This window comes from Solanum lycopersicum, chromosome 2 (assembly GCF_036512215.1).
Source record: "Solanum lycopersicum chromosome 2, SLM_r2.1".
Lineage (NCBI taxonomy): Eukaryota > Viridiplantae > Streptophyta > Magnoliopsida > Solanales > Solanaceae > Solanum > Solanum lycopersicum.
In genome coordinates this window covers 23,256,119-23,265,221 of record NC_090801.1, presented here as the reverse complement: position 1 = coordinate 23,265,221, position 9,103 = coordinate 23,256,119, and the positions used below count along the sequence as shown (strand labels likewise).

Below are 9,103 nucleotides of genomic sequence, written 5' to 3'. Positions count from 1 at the left end.
AACGATGGATTATGAGATTCAAATCTGATTTTTTTCAGACTTCTATTAGTAAATAAATTCGCTTAGGGTTTACTTAGATGTAAAAAGACAAAAATGACCCTTTTAAATATTGTTCTGTTGGCTAATTCATAATTTCACTTTATAAGTTACTAAAATAGCCATAACTTTTCACTCATAAATACGATTGACGGGAAATTGGTGGTTTTGGAAAGATTATTCAAATACCTTCAAGTTGAAAAATTATGGCCGATGTAAATCTTTATATTCACAGAGATACGTTCATTTGAAGTTGACGCAAGTAAAATCTTAGACCAAAACATAATTGGTAAAGAAGTTTTAAACTCAACTTAGTGTTAGGAGATTCTACTGACCTTAATTGATATCCAAAATCATTTCCATACTTAATAATTTATCTTAATGTCACATCCGAGAATACCCCCTAGACGTAACCAGCATCGTTGTCCTCTTTGAGGACTAAGACTAGCCTCTTAGCTTGCATCATTACATTCATAGGTAAAATTTAGCGAAAAATTTAAAACTTTTCATTACATCTAAATGGAGGTTTACTTAGACCTCTATATACACATAATATATATATATAAATATATATATATATATATATATATATCGAGTATACATAGACCCTTCGTATCGAAAGATTACTTAGTTTTATACTTCTATTGCGCACACACACACACACACACACACACACATATATATATATAACATAGTCATAATAGTCATCTCATCTCATAACAATCTAATAAGAGTGTAAGAACTTGGGCATAGTCCATACGTAAAAGTAAGAATGCCTCACAGGGGCTATACAATATTCCATACTAAATAAAAAGGAAAGAAACATGAGAGTATTTAATAATAGAATAATATCATATCTTGATATTAACCTTGCCCTCGGAAAGTGAGGACCAACCCTAGTTGGATTAATATCAAGTCATCTTCAAAAGCACTTCAACGACTGGAACCTAAAATGTTGGGTTAAAGAAAGAAATGGGGTTAGTACACCACTTGTACTAAGTATGAGATGATATGAACACATACTTTAAAATCATGCTAAGAAAAGGGACATTTCATATAGGTATGCAATTTGTTTGAAAACACTTATGCATAATCTACTAGACCATACCAAATCACTTAGGACATATTCATGAAGTCATAGGCATGTAAATTACAAGACTAACAACATCAAAACTAGTCAATCCAACATGCATATCATGTATTTAGACATATAGTCAAAGTAACTCTATCATCAAGTCATAATGGCAACAAGCATGAATAAGAGAACACTTCAACATAACCAAAGTAAGATAATTACCCATAACCCCCTTACAAGTCAATAAGTGCAATAACTAAGGAAAGACCCATAACCTTACACAATCAATTAACTCAACAAGAATCATGACCAACATCCCACTTCACATAAAATAACATTATGAGTACACAATAGCATAGCTTTAGCATTATAGACCATGTATGTGTTCATAAGAGCAATGGACATCACATATCATCATTTACATGTAAGATCGTCATATAAACATCATTTTCATTTATAATAATATACATACATAAGAACATCCTCCTTAACACTTCCTTTAAGGCTAACTAGTGCAATGTATAGGTAGAGTCCCATACCCCTACCTAGACTAAGCTAATCCCCTTAGGTCACCTTAATAGAGTTCATTCCTTTAGTTCATTTTACCTTTTGAGAACATCTTGCCTTCACTGACATAGACCACATGAGCTAATGTGGAATACAGTGTCATGAAACCCTACACCGAAAGAAGGCAGACTACATGCCAAGGTAGAACCGAAACATTATCATAGCAACTACGTGGATCCACTAGCTAGTATTCCTATGGAGGCAACATAGTTCAATAACTAGGAGATATAGTTGGGGCCCTATTTATGCTACATGCATTGTAGTCTTCAATCTTAAGAGTACATTTGTGATCCTACCTTTCCTTTGTGGGAAGTGACACTCCTCACTCTAGTTCACTCGGTGCTAAGCTAGAGTCCCTTCTTGAGATGTCTTTAGTGTCTCTATTAATTATCATATCTTATTGTAGGTCATAGGATATAATCCTATTATAACATCATCATCATCACAACTCAGTAATAATTGCTTGAGGATTGTCCTTTCATTACAATTGATATCAAAGAGGCTAGCACATTAACATTCTTATATCTTGACATGGCACATTGTTAAATTATTCACCATCCTTATAACATTTATATCTTAAGCTAATACCTCATAAATCATAGTCAAGACATTTCAAGTAAACATCATACCATCCTATAATTCCTAATACAAGGCATAGTCCAATGCAACATCATGCCTTAATCACAATTAACCACCATTTGAATTAAAGGATAGGGATCATATGACTTACTAAGTCTTCTTCATAGTTCATTATCACGGTCTTACCACAAAACCTCAACTGAACACAATTTGTATATACATCATCACAAGTCAAAAATGAACATGATAACAATGCTAGAATAATCACTACATAACAATTCAATGCTAGATCATAGCTTAAGACAAGATACTTAGGTCAATTCAAAACATACTTAATAACCTAGATCATTTTCTCAAGAACTAGCATGAAAGACTACAAATCATCATAATCCATTCATAATTAGTGTAATAACATCATCTAGTAGTAATTCAACCAATAACCAAGTTAATTGAACGAAGTCAATTGAACGAATACAATCTAATTCATATCAAAATCAAAACCTAGGGTTAAGGGGAAAGGGTCATATTCTACAAATATACCAAACCATTAAAATATATCATAATTGAGTTATAATACTTGTTAATCTATTCATAATATGCAAAATAAATCATAATCAAATCAATTCATAACATCAAATTTCGAGATTGGATGAAACCCACTTTGATCAACATACGCCTCGTCTACTTCCTTCGTCAATGCACACTACCCAGGAAGTCTTTGACTCCAACGTAGAAGGGTCCTTCTCAAGGGCCCTTGGTTTGTCCTTGGGGATTCGTACCTGGACGTTTCGATCGTAAGTCAAATTAAACACAAGTTATACACCATTCCACCAATTTTCATCATTTTTCTACTTCTTAAATCTAGTCAAATAGGCTAAGGCACGCTAGTAACTCCTTGAACTAGTTTCCGTACATCATGGACGTTTTTTGGACGTTTTTATTTATAGACTTCCTAAATAACTTGTAATATTTAAAGTGGACCTTTAAATAGTGTCTAAAACTTATGAAACTTATGTTAGGATCTAGAATATTTCTTGGATTTTTGAAGTGTTACACCTAATACCTACGAAATATTAAGATTCCCTCAGTACAACTTTATACGTCATTCAAGAATGGTTTGGGATTAACTTAGAAATTTTGAGGTGTTACATTATCTCTCCATTGGTATCATTCATCCTCGAATGATGGATAAAATGAGGATGGAAGGGAAAGTGGTTACTCTAACTATCTTTCTAACTTTTGAACTTCCCTACTAAGCTTCAGTCAACCTTGAGCCAATATCAAGAAACATAAAATGAATCATGCATTCATCCACATGATACCAACACCACATTCAATACTATTACTATAACCAATCCATTAACTCCTACTAACAAACCCTCATAATGATTCTTCATTCTCTCATCAATTCTACCCAATTAACTTTCGTGCAATATAACCAGGAAAATTACATTACTAATTGCAAAACCTTATCTACTTATTCCTTTACATTTATAAGCTTAGATTGAATAAACACACCATCACTATCACAATAAGAAACATCAATCCTCTTTTCTATCCTTCACACAACTATTAAGAACAACAACACCCTAAACGAAAAGGGATCACTTAGAGGGATTTAAGGAAAAATATTATAAGCACGATTCATTTGAGATATTCGATAAAAGAATATGAATGAAACAAAATTATATTGCTAGCCATTGATTGTAAATAATAAACTTGGTAGAATAAACATACTATGAGACATGAATGGTTATATGAATGGGTTCATATAATGATATGAATTAAGGTTGATATTAATGGGCTGAAGTCTTTACCCATCATTTTTTAAAACTGATCATAGATATGAATCTCTCTTAAGTATATGAGCATAGGTCATACACGCAATTCAAATATTAGAAACGTCAACAAGATGTATTAATAACTGGACTTGAGGAATACAAAAGATTATGAATGGATTGATATACCTCTTTCGGAACACATCATTATATCATCCGTAATACTTGACTTGGTTATTCATATTATCATCCCCCACTTAAGTTTGGATTGACACCGAAAAGTTTATGGATCTATTCCATCATCTCAACATTTGTCTATATTTATTTTACACTAATACTTGGAAATGGATTTTCTCATGCCTACTAGGCTCTCCGTAAGCTGGTACTGAGATTCATTGTGAGACATATTTGTAAGATGCTTCTCCTAACCTATTCTCGTTAGCTTCTAGGGTCGCGTCGTCTAACTCTTAAGGGAAAAACTCAGATATACTATATAGGAAGACATGAAAAATAATCATTATCTAATTGTAATATCTTATAACTACATACTATCTCAGTTAGGCATCTCAATTATCTGGTAAGTCTAATTACATAGCCACACTACATTTTTACCATCTAAAAGTTAGAATCTCATACTTGTACCACTCATGCTTGTAAATGGTAACACCTCTATTTCTTACCTACTATCTGTCAAATCTACCATATTAGATCTCGAACTAACATCATGACCCTCATGTTTCCATTCATTTTTTAGCTATCGCTCTCATATCAAATTCAAGCCTAATGTTTATTACTAAACCCAAATATCAATATGATCAACTACTTACTATACTAACTTACATTTACTAGATACAGATTACGAAATACTCTCCCACTAAAATCTCATCAAAAGTGGTCAATTTTATCTCTCTGTCTACGTACATACAAATTATCATAACATTTTATTTCATGACTTATGTATTATTTACTCATTCAGACATCATTTCCTAATTAGTTCTACTACCCTTTGAATATTATGAGCTTCCTTTAAAGATCATAAGCCTACCTTAGAGTTATCACCTCATTACTAACACAATGACATGTCTTCATAACCTCTTTTCTTGTTAAAGTATACTCTACCTCATCCTAACTAGTAACTATAACTCTACCTCTTATCATGAAGTCTATACGAAAATTGGACCTCTTAGTCTACCCATAAGGGAAAACTTTTTATTAAAAACTAACTTACAAGTTGCATGACAATAATACATAGCTTGCCTCATTACCTTCTCTCTTTCTTAGATTACTAAACCTCTGCATGCATTATTTCTAACTTTGGGGACTCTTACCACTTCTTATAATCTCATAACTCTTACTATCTTTTCATGTGAAAATACTACCCAAGCTCCAAAATATACTTCTCATAAGGGTCTCAACTAAAACAAGGTTTAGAGAAAAGAGTCTGGAAATATATCTTGCTTTTAGCTCAAACACACGATTCATATGAATAAGAGTGCATTCTTTTGAATCTGAACACTTATAGTCATTCATGGGCTTCTCTTAAGACCCTTTGTAGTATCATGAATTTCAAAAGAGTTTAGGCTAGTGTAACTCATCGATAATGAACTTAACTTTACTTTTAAACTACCTTGAGTATGAGTGGCATTCAAATGAATCTGAGGAATGCACGAGTTAGACTAAGTTCCTTAGCACACAACTCTATTAGATGATTTAAAGTATGAATGAAGGGAAACTTTTCCTAAATCTTTGTAGTCCCTCATTTATAGAAGTGGGGCCATGTTTTATTTTGGAAAAAATATTTTAGTATTTTAGAATTGTTATAATCATCACTTAATTTTAGGAAAATCAAGAAACATTTGTTTTAAAAATTCTCAAACACCAAATCCATTGAAAAGTTTAAAGGGGGTTCGGGGCTTCTTATAAATATTTTAGGAAGGTTTTTTATGGCACGTAAAATATCAACTAACTTGTGGTAATCCAACAACTAACTTTGAAAAATTTATATCGCTAAATCTTTTTATACATGGGTTGATTTAGCTTAAATTGTCAAAATGAGATGGCGTTTTGCGAGGATTTAATTTTTTTGACCCTAAAAGTAACAATAGATATTGACAAAGAAGGAAATAAATGCGATAAAGTAAGAGAGAGAGAGAGAGAGAGTTTGGTCCAAATCTGGTTTCTTTTCGCCTGGACCGGTATTTGGACCCATTTTTTGTTGCGCTTTTGACCCACTTCAATCGTACCTACCCTACACTAATCATACAGTAATAGTAGAATAATTTTAAAAAAACACAAGTGCTCATGCCCAAGAAATGACAAAATACAATATTTCAAATAAATTTGGGCATTTAAGGTCCAATATCTTCAAGTTCTTCCGCTTTGGGACTTGTATGTTTGTTCAAATAAGGCTGGTTGACTTGATAAGAGGAAGTATGATACTTTAGATCTCTCTCGAAATGTAAGGGAAAGATGAGAGTTCTTGGTGAACTCGGGTATATTTTCTCATGCGACAAAAAAAATTAGTATGTTATTTTAACTTTAATAGACCAATCCTGAAATAAAGGTATAGAAAGGAAGTTCAACTGAAGCACCTTAAGATAAAGAAATAAATAAGAGGCTGGTTAATAGAAGGCAATTGAACCAATAGTTTTATCCAAGAATATACCTAACAGATAAAGATATATTCAAAACATGTGACAACTTTAAGAAATAAAAATGATTATTATACAAGGACAACTATATGAATATTTTAAACAAAATCAAGTTTGGCAGTAATTTTTAATCACATTCAAGCATTTAAAGCCCATAAATGATTCTGACACTTCTTCCCTAAATCTGCCATTTTATTTACAAATTAATAATTAACTGAAGAGGAAAGCAATGAATAAATAAGGCCATAGTTACTCTCAACTAAAAGTCAATATAAAAAAAGATAGGAATAAATATTTAGTTGAAAACTAAATAGGGAATAACAGTGACTGCAATTTCAATGGTTGTTGGCACCAAATAATACAAACAAATCACAACTGAGCTATTGATTCCATCAATCTATGTATTCGTCGAATCCACACATAAACAGAAAGAGACATTTTGATTCAAATAAACGAAAGTGACAAGATGAGTTAAATTTCAAACCAATCGAGCAGGGGTACGAATAAACATGATTTAAACAAACAACTAAAGACCCTAAAACAAGCAACGATACAGATAGTAAATGGACTTCAAATTTTGACATCTTGATTCATTCTCCGAACTTGCAACGAGAGATAGAAGAAGATGACGTCGAGTGCGATGAAATAATGTATACTAACATCAAATTAAAAATAGTCTAAGATGAGTGAAACATTTTAAAACTGAAAAAACATATCGATGAAAATTTTGGAAAAATAAACAAGTAGTGTAACAATTTTTTTAGGGTGATAGAAAATGATTTGAAGACAAACACAGCTGACATGTACATTTTAGACCACATTCTTATATGCATAACAATAATCGAAATATTTCACGAGTCAGTCCGACAGGAACAGACGGTGGATGAACGATAAATACTTGAAACAACGCGGAATAACAGGCAAACAGAAAGTTTAAACATCAATAGCCATATAGTTCACAATTTTTTTTGAAAGAACATAAAAACACCGCAAATTTTAATATTCAGAATGCAAAGTTAACAAATTGTTCAGCCAACAACAAAGACACTCAAGAAGACAGGAACAATTATCCTCACTTCTTCACTTAGCCTATCTATAAACGCCAAGAGATGAACGACTCACGCAAAGAATGCCTTTCATATTAATCTACTAAGTTAAAACCCACTCGAAAGCCAAACCAACTTTCAACACACAACAACAATGAATCAGGCAGATAACAGAGTTACTCGAGGAGAGCGCGTGAAACAATAATGAAACGAGTAGAAATCTGAAGGGGTTACCTTTTCATGTGCAGTGATTTTGAATGAGTGAGCAGGCAGCGAAGACCTTCACCACATGAGCACAGAGACGAACAGTAATTGGACGTTTTTACAGAGATATAAATCTCAAAACTGAACAAACTATCTCCTCTGTTTTCTTTGAAGCACTAAGTGTGTATTTCAACTATTTCACCTTAAGCTGTATGTATTATCGATCCAAGATTTTCAAAAAATCATTTTCTCTCCTAAATCTCCTTTTCTCCCAACACTGAACAACCTCCAAAAGAAAAAGAAATAGCATATTTATAGTCTAAGAATTATGGCAAATTGGGGCGGGGTTGGGGGGGAACGGACGAAAAACACTACGGACTGAAAGGCCCAAAATCAAAACTCAAAACTCAAAATCTTTCACCCTTTTGGACAAGTAACTTTTTTTTTTGAAGTTTTGACCCATTTCGGAAGAGGAAAGAAAGAATTGATGGCTGGGATCAATATCTTTTCCTTGAGATGATACGTGGAGCTATATCACGCTAAGGACAATTTCATGTGCTCCTATTATTTTTCTGCTACGATGGTACTAATTGAGAGGGACATCGAGGAAAAATACAAGGAGATTATACTTGGTACCGCTGCGCATGTCCTTGCTGCTGCTTTTGGCGTGCCTCTTTGTTGGGTTTCACGTATTACGGAGGAGAGAACTAGAGGGTTGGATCGCGTTGTTTGGAAGCGCGAAGGAGAGACACGCACAGGGAGTTAAAATCAAGGTTCTTACCTTTTAGTGAAGAAAAAGAAGGATGGGTCGGGTTAAGTTGTTTGGAACATTGAAAAATAGTTGAAATTAGGAATGGGTAGGGTTTTTTGTGCTTGGATCGGGTTCATGGAATAAGGTAATGGGCTTCATAACCTTAGAACGTTTTGGGTTGTTGGAAGTCAAGATATGAGAGGCCCAAAATGGTTTTGAAGTCATGGCTCATTAAAAACATAATTTGGCAAAGTTGAATTAATTTAGCGAATCTTGGCTAGAATTTAAGATACAATATATTAAGAATAAATAATAGATGAGCTTTATAACCTTAACAAAATAAAATAATTACCCTAATTATAAACTAAAAATTTTAAAATATACACTATTATGTAACTAAAATAGTTGAAAAAACT

The 9,103-nt window shown here is 32.9% G+C and overlaps 1 long non-coding RNA gene across 1 annotated transcript; it reads right to left on the bottom strand.

The window, feature by feature from the left end:
• Positions 1-728: 728 nt before the first annotated feature.
• Positions 729-8,693, bottom strand: LOC101248626 (uncharacterized). Its single transcript, XR_739320.4, has 3 exons — positions 7,967-8,693; positions 2,918-3,036; positions 729-983 (listed from the first exon to the last, which is right to left on the bottom strand). It is a non-coding gene; the product is annotated as an uncharacterized lncRNA (long non-coding RNA).
• Between the last annotated feature and the right edge of the window lie 410 nt (positions 8,694-9,103).